Here is a 22,934-nt window from a genome sequence, read left to right as displayed (position 1 = left end):
ATAAGGCCATCTATCTAACTTAAATAGTAAAACTGGTTTCTTCAATAAAAAAATTAACTAAATAAACTCCAAGATCTGACTCGATAGTAAAGTAACTAGGTTGAAAACAGCTGTGTTTGACAGTGGCATGCCACCAAACTTTGTGAATTCCTAGGGCACAAATCTGATCCCTAGGAGTTCTTGTGAATGAAAGACATACCTGTGTTGCCTATTAAAATAGTCTCAACTCATAGGCTGATGGTGTAAAAGCCAATCCTGTTCTTGAGGGAGGTTAGCATAGCAGAACACCAAAGGAGCATGGATAATTTGTTGATTTTTAGGAAGCTTTAGATCCCTCTTAAATGTCTGCAGAGTGACTGGTAGCTCTCTGCCATAATGCCTCTTCTTCACAGACCTAAGACTTTTTTTTTTTTTTTTTTTTTTTTTGCTATTTCCTGGTACAAACCTTCAGAAAAATCCCAGCTTCATTGAAGTTAATGGTGCAGGATGTCACTCTGAATATCTAAGTATGCCTCTTCTCTCCCCTAGTCTAGCATTAGTTGTTTCCACATTTCTCCTTCCCATTGAATGTGTATATTTCAGATTGGAAACATGCAATCTGAATCTTGCACTTGGATTACAGTGTCCTAACCATTTACCTTCCCCAGACCCGAAGAAGTGCTGTGAAGCTCGTAAGCTTGTCCCTTTCAGCAACAGAAGTTGGTCCAATAAATATTACCTCACCTAGCTTGTGTCTAATGGCCTAAGCATTCATCTCCCTTCTGTAGCCATCCCCTGCACAGTCACTACGAGTGTAATTCCATTTTAGAAGGGGTTTTGATGGCCCAATACTTTCACTAACCTAGATGGATTTACACAGCTAACTGCACACTCTTTATGGCTTAAGCCCTCTTGGTTAAAATTGTTTTCCCTGAATAAAGGTACTGGCAACATTAATTGTGAGGCAGATGCTCTAGGGATAGTAAGGAGCACAGAGTTCTATTTCTACTTCTGTCATTTTACTGCCCTTGGCTGAATCCCTGGCCCCTCTCTGTGCCTGTTTCCCCCCCACAGTTTGTGTTGTCTATTGTAATGCAAACTATCAATCACATCCCACCCTTTGCAGATTGGTTAATAAGCCTTTGAACTACAGGAGAGGCTATTGTCATCTTTCCAAAATGATCTCTACTTTTTGCAGTTCTGATAACAGAGGGTCTGAACAAACTAGAACATCCACCCACATCAGCAGTACTGAACACCAACAATTAAAGTATTTGGAGACCTACAGTGTCTCCTTTTTCAAATACAGCCCAGGAAGAACAATTGCAATTGTTACTGCTATTTCATCCTACATTCAATCAGTGTGGTGACAGCTGTTTTAGGTGAGGTTGGCAGGGCATGGTGCTGTACTTTTGCAGCCTCCAAGCTCTTTGGCAAAAGCTTAATAGACATTGGAAGCATTACAAGGGGTCATTTTACCAGTAAACTGGCATTACAAGGGGTCATTTTACCAGTAAACTGGTCATTTTACTGGTTCTGCCAATAATTTGAGGGGGAGGTAGGGAAGATGAGGTGTGTGTGTGTGTGTGTGTGTGTGTATATATATATATGGCTAAGGCAATCAGTTATGAAATATCCATAAAAGGAACCCTAGAACAAGAGACCATTAAGAGGCTATTCCCAACACCACACACTGGTTGGGTGCTCTGCTTGCACATGGCAGTTAGTTTCAGCACATTTTTAATCCACATGGAATTTGCTATTGTGTCACTTTGGGAGAAATTGTGGACTTTTCTGTACAGGAAGGGAGAAGATTCAGCATGCCCAGACAAACAGGAGAGAGATTTGTTCTTTCTAAGGAGCTTGGAGACACTAACCAGTCACTCCCGAGAGAGAGACTGACTGACTTTTGGGGAGAACAGACCACCTCTTTCTTCATAACCTGCCATGAACTGGGCAGGACATGGAGAGAGAGAGAGAGAGAGAATTAAAGAGGGGTGGCATGGAAATAAACTGACCGTAAATTGCCTTTTGGGCAATGTATATTTCCTGACCCTGCTTTTGTGTTAACAGTAATGGGTGTGACTTACCTCTACAGACCCTACATGAAAAGCCACCATCTCCAGGACACGGTACAACTTATCAAGCAGTTGCATTTTCTCTTCATTTGTTGTCCTCACAGCAATCTGGTGCCTGAGGAATACAAATACATTCCCTTAATTGCATGCCCAGGCCAAAGAGAAACCTCTTCATTTTAAGGTTGACAATGTAATAAATGTTAGAAAAACTCAACAGGCTGGATAATTTAAATCAAAGTAATTTAAATCAAGGCAATTTAAAAATCAGCAAATGGAAAGCCTCGATTTAAACCTACTTTTCCATTTGTACTTCAGTGTCTTTCTAAAGGAAGGTGCATTCTCATTGGAAGATGCAACTATTAAAATGTTAATTTACAACTAAAGCCTTTTCACTAGATTTAGTGCATCCTTTTGCTACCTAAGAGGATACACTAGAACTATCTACATTTAAGCAATTATGTAGCTTAATATTGTCAGATTAACTGTACATTTTTAGTACGTTAAAAAATTGTGAGGGATACTGCTTATTTACTAGATAATTTACTTTTTGCTCTGATTTGTGTCAAGCTGTAGTAGGATGGTAACTGGAATTTAAACAAACACAAAACAGCATATAAAATACCACCTTAAATGTTTTGGCTAGATAATCTCTTATCAAAGCATGTTCCACCTTTACAACTAAATGATTTATTAAACAGAGATTAACTGCTCAGTGGATTAAACTGGTTATTTCAGGTGAGCTTGGGAAAATTTTCAAATATGCCTAAGTAAAAGTGAGTTTAAATTCCTAGTCTCACCTAAGTCTCTTGAAAATAAGACTGTCTCCTAAATTACTCAGGCTGACCTATTGTGCCATATTTAAAAAGCTTGACCTCAAAAGTTACTCAGGAAAAACATCTTCTATATAGAAAACAGCTATTAACTCAGTTTGCTTGTTTTTTTGTCCAGATTTAATTTTAAACAGGTTTATTTTTATAAAAAATAATTTAAATAAAATAAAAATCCAATTTCAAATAAAATCTAATCCTGAAACTAAGACTATAGATAAAATTGAGTACCTATACAGTTTATACATTCTCTAGCAAGCATCTAGCCAATTCAGCATTATCAGACATTACAATAACCTTACATCTAATCTCTCCCAATACATTTTTAGTCAGTTCAAACATATCAAAAACTATAAAGGCAGTGAACCATCCATGTACACAGGAGTATTTTTAGGTATTATATATAGATGTAGTCTAAGATGATAAATCTTAGTTACACAACAATATTATGCGTGCTTTGTAGTGTTAAAAATATTAACATTCTGCAGCTATATGTGTAGGGCTAGACTTTGAATGTGCATGGTTTATGTAGCATGGCACAAGATAAAGCAGGGGACTGGGACTCAGATTTGTGAGTTCTATTCCTGGCTTTGCCACTGGCCTGCTGGGTGACTTTGGACAAGCATTTTCCCTTCCGGTGCCTCAGTTTACCCATCTGTAAAATGGTGGTAATACAGACTTCCTTTGTAAAGCACTTTGAGATCTACTGATGAAAGGCTATAAAAGAGCTAGAAGGTATAATATTAGGACTTTTATATGTTCAACAAGTGTGTCAAGTCTTGGGGCCTTTCTGTAGAACTTGAAAACTCAAAGACTCTTGATAGATGGGGCATAGAATTGGAATATGTAATAACTAACATTCACATGGCTGGATATTAGAGAATGCATGAACTGTAAAGGATACTGAAACCTTTAACTACAGTCCAGTCACTATTGAAAGTTAACTTCTGAATTTCACAGTATATGGAAATGTGTCCAAACACATACAGGTATTTCGGACTCACTATGGCAGACTCACAGTAGCAAGGCTGATTAGAAATGGGCTTTTCCCCTCAAATCAATTTAGTCAGTCAAAAAAAAAAAAAAAAAACAGGGTTAATTTTCAAAAAAGTGAAAAGGTTTTGGTTTCTTGACAAAGTCCATTTTCCACTGAAAGTAGCAGGCACTTTTCTTACGTTTGTCTTAAATTTTAACCAGCCCTTGCTATGCAGGCATTAATTAATACTCCATACTGCAAGGTTCTGGGAGGAGAGAGAGTTAGTGATATGGGAACCATAGTATATATGCAAGACTAAGGGCTAGTTACGTACTCAGTCAAGGAAATCTTATACAAACTACAGAAATTCACCATCAACCCTCCAGAGTATGGTTTTCTCTCTACATTGCAATGCAGTAGACTTCTCAGGAACAATCTGTTTTAAAAAAAACATCTGGCTGTGTGCACTTACTTCTTCTGAATTTCGTGTAGCTCATTCATAGCTTCATTGAGGCCCTCGTTGACTCCAGCCTCAGTTAGGTTTTTATGTATCTCTAGAGCTTGCAGTTCAGCTGCACTTTTTTCCTCTTCTTCTTCAGCCACGTAAGGAAGGATAAACAAATTCTGATCAGCAACATGTTCCTCAGACTAAGTTTACCTACCAATAATTAAAGTCCTAGAACTTGCTAGGAGAGTGGACCTCCTGCCAGCAGAGGAATACAGGCAAACCCAAAGAATTCCCCCTATGAGAGGATCAAACCAAGGCCTCAGCAGGACAAACTTCAACTAGTAAAAATTATTGACCCCCTTCTCTTCCCCCCACCAAAGATTAAACAGTTGCTTTTTGGTTATATTGATAAAGAGGTGACAAGTAGCAGTGCAACTCACAAGCATGTTTTAAAAGGCAAAGCAAGTGTTCTTGGGTAAAGGTTCAACAACAGTATGGCAAGATGATGCGGAATGGGAGAGGACCATACATGACTAGAAATAGTCCCAAACTTAGATCCCTTTAATAAAAACAAGTAACTCCTTAAAGGTTTCCTTTTTCTCTCTTTTCTTTTTAAGAGGAGCCATTGTTCTCATGGGCAGCCTGCCACTCAGCCCCCAATCTGAGTGGGGTTCAAAATGACTTAGCAAGAACTATGAAAAAAGAAACAGGAAGAAACACTTCTCTCCTGTATCCATTAGATCAGCAGTTCTCAAACTTTAGCAACCCGAGGACCCTCATTTTCATTTAGTATTTTTTGCAGACCCCCAAGTTCCCCACTCAGCCCCAGGCCCCACCCCCACAGCGCCTCCCCTGCCCCTCCTCTTCCCTGCCTCTTTCCTCCCCCTCCCAGCACCTCCTGCACACCGCTGGCTTGCAGGGGGCCCTGGGAGGTAGAGAGGGGGAGGAGTTGATCAGAAGGGCCCGCAGACCCCAGTTTGGGAAATGCTGCACTAGACAAGTTGGGCATCGGGTCAGGCATGAACTATAATGAGCCAGGCATCATGAGAGGCTGCACACCCTGAAGTGTCCTTGCAGCACCAAATCTGAAATATTTTGTGAACCATTTTATTATTATTTTTAAAGACGTTTTGCCCTGTCCATGCACGTTGGCACCTGCCTACACCAGCATGCTGCCTGGAATGGTTTTTGAGAACCTCACCAGGCTTTTTCTACCCCCTCTCCCCCACTTAGTGAGGAACAAGTGAGATTAGGACTGGATTAAGGCAGTCGGGGGCCCTAAACACATCACAGTGTGGTGCAATTGAACTCAGTTTCTGCTGTAGAGAAGCCATCAACCAGGCAGATCCAGGTCCAGAAAGGGTTGCGGAAAAAGGTTGCAACAAGTTATTTGTTCCAAGAAAAACTGGGTGTCTAAATACTTCCATCTGAACAGAAACTGGGTACCATACCTGACAACTGTTCAGAAAGAAATGGGAGGCAACACATCAACAACAAACAACATCCAAAGGGTGGGTGTGCGGAAAGGGAGCTCTTCTGCTGGAAGTTAGGCAGAGGGATAAGCAGTTTCTACTCATGAGATGCCACCTAAAACAGGACCAGCTGACTGTCCAAAGCCATATAATGATTCATCAGGCTAAATTCAGAGTGACAGAGGGTGTAAGTCAGTGCAGAATTTAGTCCTACTCATTCAAAGATTTCTCATTTATTTTCACTTTAGAAAAGTAAATTCCTACCTTGAGCTTCTGCTGGTGATGGTCATCCAGCTTTTGGGCTTCGTCTTTCAGCAGTTTTATGTTGCTTTTCTTCTCTGCTGTCACCACATTCAACTTCAAGAATAGATTTGGTTTAAAAAAAAATAAAACACCACACACCATATGTACAGCCGCCTGGAAATACCTTGCAAAACCTCAGAGTTATATAGAACTTTAAACAATAGACTACCTAGATGGGGCTGAAACAAAGGTCAAGGACCCTTACTCAAGTGCTAGAGATAAATGCTCAGCCTGAACTCACAAGGTAGATATTAAGATAAGGGAAATACTGGAGAACTATTTAATGTCATGTTAATTTTCCCATATCAGGAAGCCAGATGAATTTATGTTCCCTCAGAAACAGAGAAAGGTGCTAGTGCAGTTGCAGAGTCCATGGAAAATTTTCACTGGAAAAAATAAACAGATGCTCAAATTTTGTACATTACCTTCGACCCATACAAATCATTTTCAGTGACACTGCTATAATTCTACAGTAGTCTGCACTGATACAGCAATAGGAAGATAACCCTTTTCCATGGGCATCTGAAAAAGGCAGAAAGTGAATGGACTTCTAATAAAAACTAACGAACAATATAAACGATGTATTTTATAAAATAAGTGTTTTTGTCTCAAGGGGTGATGCAATGCATTTCCCTGTGCACTAACTATTCTATCGCACACCTTCAGTAAACTTTCTCCTGCTTTCCTACGCTAGAGCAGGGGTCTCAAAGTCCCGGCCCATGGGCCATCTGCAGCCCGAGAACCACCCGACTGCGGCCCGTGGAGGAGAGAGGCATGCAGCCACACTGCTGGCAATGTCTGCGGCAGGCGCTGCCCTCCTCCCCGCAGCTCCTATTGGCTGGGGGAGAGGGATAGAGATACCATCACCAGTGGCCGGGCAGAGTCCGCCATGGAGGCAGCATCACTTTTTTCCACAATGAATATAAACAAGTCAAATACCAAACACAACTATCTGATGCCCACTTTGCTGCAATCCTGACGGTTTCAACTGCTCAGTCACTGAGGCCAAACATTAACAAACTGACAGAACGGAAGCGTTGCCAGGTGTCTGGCAAAACACTAAAAACTCTCTGGCAGGCGAAGAACTGTATAAAGTTGTATGACAGTTTTATTATTTCTGAGAAATTCGAAATAAAAAATACAATGTAAACATTTTCTTTTCTGAACACCATCTTCAGTGACATTATTGGCCCGCTGGGAGGAGTTGAGGACTGGCACTGGCCCTAAGGTAAATTGAGTTTGAGACCCCTGCACTAGAGGGATAAAGTTCATTATGAACATACAGTATTACTCACTCTCCTGGATTAATTTCAAGAATCTTTGCTTCTTTAGAGACTAACTGGACACCAATGTACATTAAGTATCAGTGTGCGGATCTCCGCTACCTAGCCCAAGCAGTAATGTTTGCTGGAACACTTCAGTGGCTAACAGGATCTTTTGTCCTGCTGCCACCTTCTCCATGGACCCAACGTAGGGACCAAGCCAGTGTCTCAGCATTTAGCAGATTCCAGTTTTTTGTTGGATGGATTGTGGAATGATTACAGTACTGAATTACATGTCCTAAATGTGCAGAGGCTCAGGGTAGAGGTATAATATTTCAGATTCAAGACCTTGTACAGTGCTCAATTCATTTGCATGAATTAAGCAACGAAGGCTGGAGAGCTGAGGTGGTGAACTGCTGGTGCTGACTACAAATGACTATTTGTGTTACTAACAATACAGTGTCTACCTTAGCACACATAGCGCCTACAACTCAAGTTAATTCACTGGCTGCTTTTTTAGGAATAACCTGTATTTCCTTCTCAGGTCTGGAGCTCTGCTGAAACAAATCAAGGAGCAGCAGACTCATTGCCAACTAAGAATATATTTTGACTGTAAATTTCTCTCTATATTCATGGTTTAAACCTATCACTTAAATTGGTTGTTTCACCATCTTACAACACTCGTCACCTTATATAGCCTAGGCCTGGTATTTCTGCTTGCTGAATTCATTTACTCTTACATGTTCTTGAATAGGAGAAAATCCACATTTGCTTGACCGAGCTGAGATCTGTAACACCTACAGGGAACTTGGTAGCTGGGCTTGCAATCCATACCCTCTGCTAGATAACTAAGTGGGAAGTTTGCTTTCCTCCAGAGATATTTACGTGCTTTCACTGCACCAAACCATACACATTTGGATGAAAATATTTTGTGGCAGGTGTTCAGTTAAAGAATGCGGATTTAAGAGAAGTTACAGAATATGATCAGTAGGTTTCTCTAACCAGCAATGCCAAGAATAATATATAGCCCACTGACTCACTGCCTGAAGGCCACCATTCTGAAAATATTTACTATGTAAACCCCGTAAGCAAAGATGTATAAAGCTTTTAGAGCTCACCTGTTCTAAGGAATCCTCTAAAATGATTTTCTTGTTACTAGCTTTACTTATTGCCTCTTCAGTCTCATCTATTATCTGCATAAGCGGAACCTATAATGCACATTGAAAAAAAGACACACACAGATAAGAGAGCCATGTGGTACAGTTCTGAAATTTACAAGGAATCGCTGACTGAATTCTGCCCATTAATGGGTATTCAAAATCTCTCCGCATCTTTAAAACAGACTTTTTTTTTAAATCAGCCTGCCAAAGAAATGTTTCCTCCCCACATCCCAAAACATGTATTCTCCCCACCCCCTACCCTCACAAAAGTTACTCCTGCCAGGTAAGACTTAGCCCTGCATCAGTGGCAGGTCACTGTTCTAACATCACTGAAACAGTAAAACTAGTGCAGCACTCAAGACCCACAGACAGTTCAGAGATGCAGCCATGTAATGGACAGATTTTGTCAGGTGGTAGGTATTTTCCACCATGTTTCAAAGAGGCAGCACAGCAGGCAGGGGAGAAGGAATAGAAGCAGTGCAGTAGGCTGGACATGGTTGCAGGAAAGGGGGCAGAATATATGCTGCAGCAAACAAAGAAAAGAACAAGTGAGATGAAGATGGCTTAAAATTCTCCTCTGAGGGATTGTAGCTTTTAACCAATCCCTACACTTTTACTCCTGGGGGAATTCTGCGCCACTGCGCACATGCAGAATTTCCACCCCCCTGCAGAAAATACATTCTGCCTGAGAAGTGCTGCAGTTCTGCCTTTTGCCCAATTCTGGTGCCACAGAATTTTTTCCCTGTGTGTGGGGGGGGAATTCTGCATGTGCGCAGTGGCGCAGAATTCCCCCAGGACTAGAAATTTATCACAGCACCCTGCCTGCGGCACCAGCTACCTGACCAACTGAATGATCCCTTAAAATTGTAGGATAGTAAAAGAGGAAATTAATTCACAAAAGAAGACCAGGCATTTTAACTGCTTTTATTAGACCATACTGATGCATTTGAAAAGAGCCTTGCAATCAAGTTAATGTCATTTCTCCCAAATCTGGGGTGGCAGTCTCCCCTTTGCTCTGTTCTCACTTAACAGGGACAGGAGCAGGGGCAATCCTTCTCTTGATGGCTCTCCTGCCATTCCTCTTCTTGGAAGGTAAAACCACAGACTGATTTAAGTGCAGGACTCCGCCCTGAGAGACGGGGACACCTCCCAGCAGTTTCTTGATCTCTGAGTCGCTGTGAATGGCCAGCTGCAAGTGCCGTGGGGAAATCCGACGCTTCTTGCTGCGTGCAGCGACTTCCCCAGCAATATCCACAATCTCATGAGTCACTTATTGAAGCACCGCGGCCATCTATCCTGGGGCTCCAGCTCCAATACGGTCTGCAAATTGTCCTTTGCGGAGCAATCTGTCTATGCGACTGACAGAGAACTGCAGCCCAGCCCGGGAAGAACGGGTGATTTTGGCCTTAGGGTCTTTTGCGGTTGAGGTCTCACCAGAGTGCTCAGACTCAGACTCAGAGTCAGTCTCAGACATGTTGCAGACTTCTAGTGTTCCAGCAACACTTGGCTTGACTTTCTTGGCTTTCTTTTGTTTTCTCTGCTTGGTTTACCTGAGTCTTTACTCAGGAATTGGCCTGCCTAGCTTTTTTCTTGACTTGCTTGGCTTCAGTGGATGTTTCCTTGCTTGGCTCCACTTGCCTGTGTCTTTCTTTGCTTGGCTTGCCTGACTCTGACTCTCTTTCCTTCTGTTCCTGGCTCTGTTCACTTGGTTTTCTCTCTCTTATTTTGCCTTCTTTGATTTCTTCCTGGTCTGGCCTGATTATGACTGGCCTGACAAAGTGTGGCTTGGCTAAGCCACCTCTTGAAATCACCACAGTAGTATGCTGACCCTGTCTGAGCCTGCAGCCTTTTATAACCTCAGTGCAGACAGAGAAAACATACTTTCTGATTGGTTGTCTGAGAACCAATGGGCAGCTACTTCATTTGTTACCCAAGCCAGAGGGGATATGTCATCCTTTTATGACATCATTCCCATTGATTCACCGTTTGTGTTGGATTTTTAGTCAGTGATATCTGCTATTAGCAAAACTCATCCTGTAACGGCATGAAATAGGCTTTGGTTACATTTTGAAAATTAGATGCCTTAAATTAGGCACCTAAATAACTTATAAGTGGCCTGATTTGAAGAGGAGCTGAGCACCCACAGCTCCTGTTGATTTCACTAGGAGTTTTGAATGCTCAGCACCTATGGAAATCAGGTGACTTTTAGTTAGTTGCTTAAAAGTGGGTTTAGGGGCTGAAATTCAGGCATCCTAAAGTTTGAAAATATTGGCCAGTTTCTCTGGAGCCCTTAACTTGGTGATGCTTCCCGTCTCTTAGAGAACCCTCATGGCACCCAAGCCCATGGTAAGGGTTCTTTGCCATTCCAGAAACCCAAGTGTTCACCATTTGTCACTCTCAGGTTTGATTAGCCGCTTCTCTTGTTTGTGAGCTATTTTCTGAGACCGGTTTAAAAACAGCATCTGGAGAGAACCCCTCACATCAGGCCAAATCCATTGTGTGATGTTGCACTCTATATGATTTTATGAAAATATGCTAATGAGTTACATATAATGTAACTGGAATATGCTTCATGCAAAAGGTCTCTTGTAAGGTATCATTACAAAGCTTATAATCTACTGAGTGTGGTCATCCTATTTGTAAAAATGTACCACTCATGTATCTGAAACTAGAAAGATGAAATATAACTCTGAGGGCCTATTGTAATTATGCAAAGTGTGGGTCATTAATGGTGGTTTGAATCTTGATGACTCCCATTAACCAGGATAATCGTCTGCAGATGGCTCTCTTTTACTTGTAAGTCTCCCTGTATACCTGTGTGCTGGCAAGTGGGTAATGTTTTCCCTTTAAAAAGGTGATCAAAGTTTATGTGAACCCCTCCAGGTATTTAATAATTTCAGAAAGCCTGATTCTAGTATCACTTATACTGTATAACTCTGATATTACTCTAAACGAGTCAATGGTTTTATAATGGGGTAACTAAAAAATAACAAAACAAAACAAAACAAAGAAAACAAAAAGAAAAACCAGGCCCATAGGCTTTATCCTTCATGTGTAATGGATTAAATTTTTCTGTCATGAGTTTGTTCTTTTTTCTGTTTTCACAAAACATGCAATACACATCAACTTCACTATGGGAAAAATGTTCCTAATTTTCAATCTATTGGGGAAATGCCTGAAAAAAACACAGAAATCACCTCCCAGAATCTACACGATTTAGACATTTATGCTCCAATACGTCTGTTGGTCTATAAGGTGCCACAGGACTCTTTGTCGCTTTTTACAGATCCAGACTAACACGGCTACCCCTCTGATACTTGACACCATTTAGACAATTTCTGATGTAAATTTCTTAATGAAATGATTGAGTTCTATCTTTCTAGGCTTTTATACCATATTATCAATGCAGCTAGCTGACCAACTGAATGATCCCTTAAAATTGTAGGATAGTAAAAGAGGAAATTAATTCACAAAAGAAGACCAGGCATTTTAACTGCTTTTATTAGACCATACTGATGCATTTGAAAAGAGCCTTGCAATCAAGTTAATGTCATTTCTCCCAAATCTGGGGTGGCAGTCTCCCCTTTGCTCTGTTCTCACTTAACAGGGACAGGAGCAGGGGCAATCCTTCTCTTGATGGCTCTCCTGCCATTCCTCTTCTTGGAAGGTAAAACCACAGGCTGATTTAAGTGCAGGACTCCGCCCTGAGAGACGGTGACACCTCCCAGCAGTTTCTCGAGCTCTGAGTCGCTGTGAATGGCCAGCTGCAAGTGCCGTGGGGAAATCCGACGCTTCTTGCTGCGTGCAGCGACTTCCCCAGCAATATCCACAATCTCATGAGTCACTTATTGAAGCACCGCGGCCATCTATCCTGGGGCTCCAGCTCCAATACGGTCTGCAAATTGTCCTTTGCGGAGCAATCTGTCTATGCGACTGACAGAGAACTGCAGCCCAGCCCGGGAAGAACGGGTGATTTTGGCCTTAGGGTCTTTTGCGGTTGAGGTCTCACCAGAGTGCTCAGACTCAGACTCGGTCTCAGACATGTTGCAGACTTCTAGTGTTCCAGCAACACTTGGCTTGACTTTCTTGGCTTTCTTTTGTTTTCTCTGCTTGGTTTACCTGAGTCTTTACTCAGGAATTGGCCTGCCTAGCTTTTTTCTTGACTTGCTTGGCTTCAGTGGATGTTTCCTTGCTTGGCTCCACTTGCCTGTGTCTTTCTTTGCTTGGCTTGCCTGACTCTGACTCTCTTTCCTTCTGTTCCTGGCTCTGTTCACTTGGTTTTCTCTCTCTTATTTTGCCTTCTTTGATTTCTTCCTGGTCTGGCCTGATTATGACTGGCCTGACAAAGTGTGGCTTGGCTAAGCCACCTCTTGAAATCACCACAGTAGTATGCTGACCCTGTCTGAGCCTGCAGCCTTTTATAACCTCAGTGCAGACAGAGAAAACATACTTTCTGATTGGTTGTCTGAGAACCAATGGGCAGCTACTTCATTTGTTACCCAAGCCAGAGGGGATATGTCATCCTTTTATGACATCATTCCCATTGATTCACCGTTTGTGTTGGATTTTTAGTCAGTGATATCTGCTATTAGCAAAACTCATCCTGTAACGGCATGCAATAGGCTTTGGTTACATTTTGAAAATTAGATGCCTTAAATTAGGCACCTAAATAACTTATAAGTGGCCTGATTTGAAGAGGAGCTGAGCACCCACAGCTCCTGTTGATTTCACTAGGAGTTTTGAGTGCTCAGCACCTATGGAAATCAGGTGACTTTTAGTTAGTTGCTTAAAAGTGGGTTTAGGGGCTGAAATTCAGGCATCCTAAAGTTTGAAAATATTGGCCAGTTTCTCTGGAGCCCTTAACTTGGTGATGCTTCCCGTCTCTTAGAGAACCCTCATGGCACCCAAGCCCATGGTAAGGGTTCTTTGCCATTCCAGAAACCCAAGTGTTCACCATTTGTCACTCTCAGGTTTGATTAGCCGCTTCTCTTGTTCGTGAGCTATTTTCTGAGACCGGTTTAAAAACAGCATCTGGAGAGAACCCCTCACATCAGGCCAAATCCATTGTGTGATGTTGCACTCTATATGATTTTATGAAAATATGCTAATGAGTTACATATAATGTAACTGGAATCTGCTTCATGCAAAAGGTCTCTTGTAAGGTATCATTACAAAGCTTATAATCTACTGAGTGTGGTCATCCTATTTGTATAAATGTACCACTCATGTATCTGAAACTAGAAAGATGAAATATAACTCTGAGGGCCTATTGTAATTATGCAAAGTGTGGGCCATTAATGGTGGTTTGGAATCTTGATGACTCCCATTAACCAGGACAATCGTCTGCAGATGGCTCTCTTTTACTTGTAAGTCTCCCTGTATACCTGTGTGCTGGCAAGTGGGTAATGTTTTCCCTTTAAAAAGGTGATCAAAGTTTATGTGAACCCCTCCAGGTATTTAATAATTTCAGAAAGCCTGATTCTAGTATCACTTATACTGTATAACTCTGATATTACTCTAAACGAGTCAATGGTTTTATAATGGGGTAACTAAAAAATAACAAAACAAAACAAAACAAAACAAAAAGAAGAAAACAAAAAGAAAAACCAGGCCCATAGGCTTTATCCTTCATGTGTAATGGATTAAATTTTTCTGTCATGAGTTTGTTCTTTTTTCTGTTTTCACAAAACATGCAATACACATCAACTTCACTATGGGAAAAATGTTCCTAATCTTCAATCTATTGGGGAAATGCCTGAAAAAAACACAGAAATCACCTCCCAGAATCTACACGATTTAGACATTTATGCTCCAATACGTCTGTTGGTCTATAAGGTGCCACAGGACTCTTTGTCGCTTTTTACAGATCCAGACTAACACGGCTACCCCTCTGATACTTGACACCATTTAGACAATTTCTGATATAAATTTCTTAATGAAATGATTGAGTTCTATCTTTCTAGGCTTTTATACCATATTATCAATGCAGCTAGCTGACCAACTGAATGATCCCTTAAAATTGTAGGATAGTAAAAGAGGAAATGAATTCACAAAAGAAGACCAGGCATTTTAACTGCTTTTATTAGACCATACTGATGCATTTGAAAAGAGCCTTGCAATCAAGTTAATGTCATTTCTCCCAAATCTGGGGTGGCAGTCTCCCCTTTGCTCTGTTCTCACTTAACAGGGACAGGAGCAGGGGCAATCCTTCTCTTGATGGCTCTCCTGCCATTCCTCTTCTTGGAAGGTAAAACCACAGGCTGATTTAAGTGCAGGACTCCGCCCTGAGAGACGGTGACACCTCCCAGCAGTTTCTCGAGCTCTGAGTCGCTGTGAATGGCCAGCTGCAAGTGCCGTGGGGAAATCCGACGCTTCTTGCTGCGTGCAGCGACTTCCCCAGCAATATCCACAATCTCATGAGTCACTTATTGAAGCACCGCGGCCATCTATACTGGGGCTCCAGCTCCAATACGGTCTGCAAATTGTCCTTTGCGGAGCAATCTGTCTATGCGACTGACAGAGAACTGCAGCCCAGCCCGGGAAGAACGGGTGATTTTGGTCTTAGGGTCTTTTGCGGTTGAGGTCTCACCAGAGTGCTCAGACTCAGACTCGGTCTCAGACATGTTGCAGACTTCTAGTGTTCCAGCAACACTTGGCTTGACTTTCTTGGCTTTCTTTTGTTTTCTCTGCTTGGTTTACCTGAGTCTTTACTCAGGAATTGGCCTGCCTAGCTTTTTTCTTGACTTGCTTGGCTTCAGTGGATGTTTCCTTGCTTGGCTCCACTTGCCTGTGTCTTTCTTTGCTTGGCTTGCCTGACTCTGACTCTCTTTCCTTCTGTTCCTGGCTCTGTTCACTTGGTTTTCTCTCTCTTATTTTGCCTTCTTTGATTTCTTCCTGGTCTGGCCTGATTATGACTGGCCTGACAAAGTGTGGCTTGGCTAAGCCACCTCTTGAAATCACCACAGTAGTATGCTGACCCTGTCTGAGCCTGCAGCCTTTTATAACCTCAGTGCAGACAGAGAAAACATACTTTCTGATTGGTTGTCTGAGAACCAATGGGCAGCTACTTCATTTGTTACCCAAGCCAGAGGGGATATGTCATCCTTTTATGACATCATTCCCATTGATTCACCGTTTGTGTTGGATTTTTAGTCAGTGATATCTGCTGTTAGCAAAACTCATCCTGTAACGGCATGAAATAGGCTTTGGTTACATTTTGAAAATTAGATGCCTTAAATTAGGCACCTAAATAACTTATAAGTGGCCTGATTTGAAGAGGAGCTGAGCACCCACAGCTCCTGTTGATTTCACTAGGAGTTTTGAGTGCTCAGCACCTATGGAAATCAGGTGACTTTTAGTTAGTTGCTTAAAAGTGGGTTTAGGGGCTGAAATTCTGGCATCCTAAAGTTTGAAAATATTGGCCAGTTTCTCTGGAGCCCTTAACTTGGTGATGCTTCCCGTCTCTTAGAGAACCCTCATGGCACCCAAGCCCATGGTAAGGGTTCTTTGCCATTCCAGAAACCCAAGTGTTCACCATTTGTCACTCTCAGGTTTGATTAGCCGCTTCTCTTGTTCGTGAGCTATTTTCTGAGACCGGTTTAAAAACAGCATCTGGAGAGAACCCCTCACATCAGGCCAAATCCATTGTGTGATGTTGCACTCTATATGATTTTATGAAAATATGCTAATGAGTTACATATAATGTAACTGGAATCTGCTTCATGCAAAAGGTCTCTTGTAAGATATCATTACAAAGCTTATAATCTACTGAGTGTGGTCATCCTATTTGTAAAAATGTACCACTCATGTATCTGAAACTAGAAAGATGAAATATAACTCTGAGGGCCTATTGTAATTATGCAAAGTGTGGGCCATTAATGGTGGTTTGGAATCTTGATGACTCCCATTAACCAGGATAATCGTCTGCAGATGGCTCTCTTTTACTTGTAAGTCTCCCTGTATACCTGTGTGCTGGCAAGTGGGTAATGTTTTCCCTTTAAAAAGGTGATCAAAGTTTATGTGAACCCCTCCGGGTATTTAATAATTTCAGAAAGCCTGATTCTAGTATCACTTATACTGTATAACTCTGATATTACTCTAAACGAGTCAATGGTTTTATAATGGGGTAACTAAAAAATAACAAAACAAAACAAAACAAAACAAAAAGAAGAAAACAAAAAGAAAAACCAGGCCCATAGGCTTTATCCTTCATGTGTAATGGATTAAATTTTTCTGTCATGAGTTTGTTCTTTTTTCTGTTTTCACAAAACATGCAATACACATCAACTTCACTATGGGAAAAATGTTCCTAATCTTCAATCTATTGGGGAAATGCCTGAAAAAAACACAGAAATCACCTCCCAGAATCTACACGATTTAGACATTTATGCTCCAATACGTCTGTTGGTCTATAAGGTGCCACAGGACTCTTTGTCGCTTTTTACAGATCCAGACTAACACGGCTACCCCTCTGATACTTGACACCATTTAGACAATTTCTGATATAAATTTCTTAATGAAATGATTGAGTTCTATCTTTCTAGGCTTTTATACCATATTATCAATGCAGCTAGCTGACCAACTGAATGATCCCTTAAAATTGTAGGATAGTAAAAGAGGAAATGAATTCACAAAAGAAGACCAGGCATTTTAACTGCTTTTATTAGACCATACTGATGCATTTGAAAAGAGCCTTGCAATCAAGTTAATGTCATTTCTCCCAAATCTGGGGTGGCAGTCTCCCCTTTGCTCTGTTCTCACTTAACAGGGACAGGAGCAGGGGCAATCCTTCTCTTGATGGCTCTCCTGCCATTCCTCTTCTTGGAAGGTAAAACCACAGGCTGATTTAAGTGCAGGACTCCGCCCTGAGAGACGGTGACACCTCCCAGCAGTTTCTCGAGCTCTGAGTCGCTGTGAATGGCCAGCTGCAAGTGCCGTGGGGAAATCCGACGCTTCTTGCTGCGTGCAGCGACTTCCCCAGCAATATCCACAATCTCATGAGTCACTTATTGAAGCACCGCGGCCATCTATCCTGGGGCTCCAGCTCCAATACGGTCTGCAAATTGTCCTTTGCGGAGCAATCTGTCTATGCGACTGACAGAGAACTGCAGCCCAGCCCGGGAAGAACGGGTGATTTTGGCCTTAGGGTCTTTTGCGGTTGAGGTCTCACCAGAGTGCTCAGACTCAGAGTCAGTCTCAGACATGTTGCAGACTTCTAGTGTTCCAGCAACACTTGGCTTGACTTTCTTGGCTTTCTTTTGTTTTCTCTGCTTGGTTTACCTGAGTCTTTACTCAGGAATTGGCCTGCCTAGCTTTTTTCTTGACTTGCTTGGCTTCAGTGGATGTTTCCTTGCTTGGCTCCACTTGCCTGTGTCTTTCTTTGCTTGGCTTGCCTGACTCTGACTCTCTTTCCTTCTGTTCCTGGCTCTGTTCACTTGGTTTTCTCTCTCTTATTTTGCCTTCTTTGATTTCTTCCTGGTCTGGCCTGATTATGACTGGCCTGACAAAGTGTGGCTTGGCTAAGCCACCTCTTGAAATCACCACAGTAGTATGCTGACCCTGTCTGAGCCTGCAGCCTTTTATAACCTCAGTGCAGACAGAGAAAACATACTTTCTGATTGGTTGTCTGAGAACCAATGGGCAGCTACTTCATTTGTTACCCAAGCCAGAGGGGATATGTCATCCTTTTATGACATCATTCCCATTGATTCACCGTTTGTGTTGGATTTTTAGTCAGTGATATCTGCTGTTAGCAAAACTCATCCTGTAACGGCATGAAATAGGCTTTGGTTACATTTTGAAAATTAGATGCCTTAAATTAGGCACCTAAATAACTTATAAGTGGCCTGATTTGAAGAGGAGCTGAGCACCCACAGCTCCTGTTGATTTCACTAGGAGTTTTGAGTGCTCAGCACCTATGGAAATCAGGTGACTTTTAGTTAGTTGCTTAAAAGTGGGTTTAGGGGCTGAAATTCTGGCATCCTAAAGTTTGAAAATATTGGCCAGTTTCTCTGGAGCCCTTAACTTGGTGATGCTTCCCGTCTCTTAGAGAACCCTCATGGCACCCAAGCCCATGGTAAGGGTTCTTTGCCATTCCAGAAACCCAAGTGTTCACCATTTGTCACTCTCAGGTTTGATTAGCCGCTTCTCTTGTTCGTGAGCTATTTTCTGAGACCGGTTTAAAAACAGCATCTGGAGAGAACCCCTCACATCAGGCCAAATCCATTGTGTGATGTTGCACTCTATATGATTTTATGAAAATATGCTAATGAGTTACATATAATGTAACTGGAATCTGCTTCATGCAAAAGGTCTCTTGTAAGATATCATTACAAAGCTTATAATCTACTGAGTGTGGTCATCCTATTTGTAAAAATGTACCACTCATGTATCTGAAACTAGAAAGATGAAATATAACTCTGAGGGCCTATTGTAATTATGCAAAGTGTGGGCCATTAATGGTGGTTTGGAATCTTGATGACTCCCATTAACCAGGATAATCGTCTGCAGATGGCTCTCTTTTACTTGTAAGTCTCCCTGTATACCTGTGTGCTGGCAAGTGGGTAATGTTTTCCCTTTAAAAAGGTGATCAAAGTTTATGTGAACCCCTCCGGGTATTTAATAATTTCAGAAAGCCTGATTCTAGTATCACTTATACTGTATAACTCTGATATTACTCTAAACGAGTCAATGGTTTTATAATGGGGTAACTAAAAAATAACAAAACAAAACAAAACAAAACAAAACAAAAAGAAGAAAACAAAAAGAAAAACCAGGCCCATAGGCTTTATCCTTCATGTGTAATGGATTAAATTTTTCTGTCATGAGTTTGTTCTTTTTTCTGTTTTCACAAAACATGCAATACACATCAACTTCACTATGGGAAAAATGTTCCTAATCTTCAATCTATTGGGGAAATGCCTGAAAAAAACACAGAAATCACCTCCCAGAATCTACACGATTTAGACATTTATGCTCCAATACGTCTGTTGGTCTATAAGGTGCCACAGGACTCTTTGTCGCTTTTTACAGATCCAGACTAACACGGCTACCCCTCTGATACTTGACACCATTTAGACAATTTCTGATATAAATTTCTTAATGAAATGATTGAGTTCTATCTTTCTAGGCTTTTATACCATATTATCAATGCAGCTAGCTGACCAACTGAATGATCCCTTAAAATTGTAGGATAGTAAAAGAGGAAATGAATTCACAAAAGAAGACCAGGCATTTTAACTGCTTTTATTAGACCATACTGATGCATTTGAAAAGAGCCTTGCAATCAAGTTAATGTCATTTCTCCCAAATCTGGGGTGGCAGTCTCCCCTTTGCTCTGTTCTCACTTAACAGGGACAGGAGCAGGGGCAATCCTTCTCTTGATGGCTCTCCTGCCATTCCTCTTCTTGGAAGGTAAAACCACAGGCTGATTTAAGTGCAGGACTCCGCCCTGAGAGACGGTGACACCTCCCAGCAGTTTCTCGAGCTCTGAGTCGCTGTGAATGGCCAGCTGCAAGTGCCGTGGGGAAATCCGACGCTTCTTGCTGCGTGCAGCGACTTCCCCAGCAATATCCACAATCTCATGAGTCACTTATTGAAGCACCGCGGCCATCTATCCTGGGGCTCCAGCTCCAATACGGTCTGCAAATTGTCCTTTGCGGAGCAATCTGTCTATGCGACTGACAGAGAACTGCAGCCCAGCCCGGGAAGAACGGGTGATTTTGGCCTTAGGGTCTTTTGCGGTTGAGGTCTCACCAGAGTGCTCAGACTCAGAGTCAGTCTCAGACATGTTGCAGACTTCTAGTGTTCCAGCAACACTTGGCTTGACTTTCTTGGCTTTCTTTTGTTTTCTCTGCTTGGTTTACCTGAGTCTTTACTCAGGAATTGGCCTGCCTAGCTTTTTTCTTGACTTGCTTGGCTTCAGTGGATGTTTCCTTGCTTGGCTCCACTTGCCTGTGTCTTTCTTTGCTTGGCTTGCCTGACTCTGACTCTCTTTCCTTCTGTTCCTGGCTCTGTTCACTTGGTTTTCTCTCTCTTATTTTGCCTTCTTTGATTTCTTCCTGGTCTGGCCTGATTATGACTGGCCTGACAAAGTGTGGCTTGGCTAAGCCACCTCTTGAAATCACCACAGTAGTATGCTGACCCTGTCTGAGCCTGCAGCCTTTTATAACCTCAGTGCAGACAGAGAAAACATACTTTCTGATTGGTTGTCTGAGAACCAATGGGTAGCTACTTCATTTGTTACCCAAGCCAGAGGGGATATGTCATCCTTTTATGACATCATTCCCATTGATTCACCGTTTGTGTTGGATTTTTAGTCAGTGATATCTGCTGTTAGCAAAACTCATCCTGTAACGGCATGAAATAGGCTTTGGTTACATTTTGAAAATTAGATGCCTTAAATTAGGCACCTAAATAACTTATAAGTGGCCTGATTTGAAGAGGAGCTGAGCACCCACAGCTCCTGTTGATTTCACTAGGAGTTTTGAGTGCTCAGCACCTATGGAAATCAGGTGACTTTTAGTTAGTTGCTTAAAAGTGGGGTTAGGGGCTGAAATTCTGGCATCCTAAAGTTTGAAAATATTGGCCAGTTTCTCTGGAGCCCTTAACTTGGTGATGCTTCCCGTCTCTTAGAGAACCCTCATGGCACCCAAGCCCATGGTAAGGGTTCTTTGCCATTCCAGAAACCCAAGTGTTCACCATTTGTCACTCTCAGGTTTGATTAGCCGCTTCTCTTGTTCGTGAGCTATTTTCTGAGACCGGTTTAAAAACAGCATCTGGAGAGAACCCCTCACATCAGGCCAAATCCATTGTGTGATGTTGCACTCTATATGATTTTATGAAAATATGCTAATGAGTTACATATAATGTAACTGGAATCTGCTTCATGCAAAAGGTCTCTTGTAAGGTATCATTACAAAGCTTATAATCTACTGAGTGTGGTCATCCTATTTGTAAAAATGTACCACTCATGTATCTGAAACTAGAAAGATGAAATATAACTCTGAGGGCCTATTGTAATTATGCAAAGTGTGGGCCATTAATGGTGGTTTGGAATCTTGATGACTCCCATTAACCAGGATAATCGTCTGCAGATGGCTCTCTTTTACTTGTAAGTCTCCCTGTATACCTGTGTGCTGGCAAGTGGGTAATGTTTTCCCTTTAAAAAGGTGATCAAAGTTTATGTGAACCCCTCCGGGTATTTAATAATTTCAGAAAGCCTGATTCTAGTATCACTTATACTGTATAACTCTGATATTACTCTAAACGAGTCAATGGTTTTATAATGGGGTAACTAAAAAATAACAAAACAAAACAAAACAAAACAAAAAGAAGAAAACAAAAAGAAAAACCAGGCCCATAGGCTTTATCCTTCATGTGTAATGGATTAAATTTTTCTGTCATGAGTTTGTTCTTTTTTCTGTTTTCACAAAACATGCAATACACATCAACTTCACTATGGGAAAAATGTTCCTAATCTTCAATCTATTGGGGAAATGCCTGAAAAAAACACAGAAATCACCTCCCAGAATCTACACGATTTAGACATTTATGCTCCAATACGTCTGTTGGTCTATAAGGTGCCACAGGACTCTTTGTCGCTTTTTACAGATCCAGACTAACATGGCTACCCCTCTGATACTTGACACCATTTAGACAATTTCTGATATAAATTTCTTAATGAAATGATTGAGTTCTATCTTTCTAGGCTTTTATACCATATTATCAATGCAGCTAGCTGACCAACTGAATGATCCCTTAAAATTGTAGGATAGTAAAAGAGGAAATGAATTCACAAAAGAAGACCAGGCATTTTAACTGCTTTTATTAGACCATACTGATGCATTTGAAAAGAGCCTTGCAATCAAGTTAATGTCATTTCTCCCAAATCTGGGGTGGCAGTCTCCCCTTTGCTCTGTTCTCACTTAACAGGGACAGGAGCAGGGGCAATCCTTCTCTTGATGGCTCTCCTGCCATTCCTCTTCTTGGAAGGTAAAACCACAGGCTGATTTAAGTGCAGGACTCCGCCCTGAGAGACGGTGACACCTCCCAGCAGTTTCTCGAGCTCTGAGTCGCTGTGAATGGCCAGCTGCAAGTGCCGTGGGGAAATCCGACGCTTCTTGCTGCGTGCAGCGACTTCCCCAGCAATATCCACAATCTCATGAGTCACTTATTGAAGCACCGCGGCCATCTATCCTGGGGCTCCAGCTCCAATACGGTCTGCAAATTGTCCTTTGCGGAGCAATCTGTCTATGCGACTGACAGAGAACTGCAGCCCAGCCCGGGAAGAACGGGTGATTTTGGCCTTAGGGTCTTTTGCGGTTGAGGTCTCACCAGAGTGCTCAGACTCAGACTCAGTCTCAGACATGTTGCAGACTTCTAGTGTTCCAGCAACACTTGGCTTGACTTTCTTGGCTTTCTTTTGTTTT

This window comes from Emys orbicularis, chromosome 1 (assembly GCF_028017835.1).
Source record: "Emys orbicularis isolate rEmyOrb1 chromosome 1, rEmyOrb1.hap1, whole genome shotgun sequence".
NCBI classification, from domain to species: domain Eukaryota; kingdom Metazoa; phylum Chordata; order Testudines; family Emydidae; genus Emys; species Emys orbicularis.
This window is presented reverse-complemented; position numbering follows the sequence as displayed.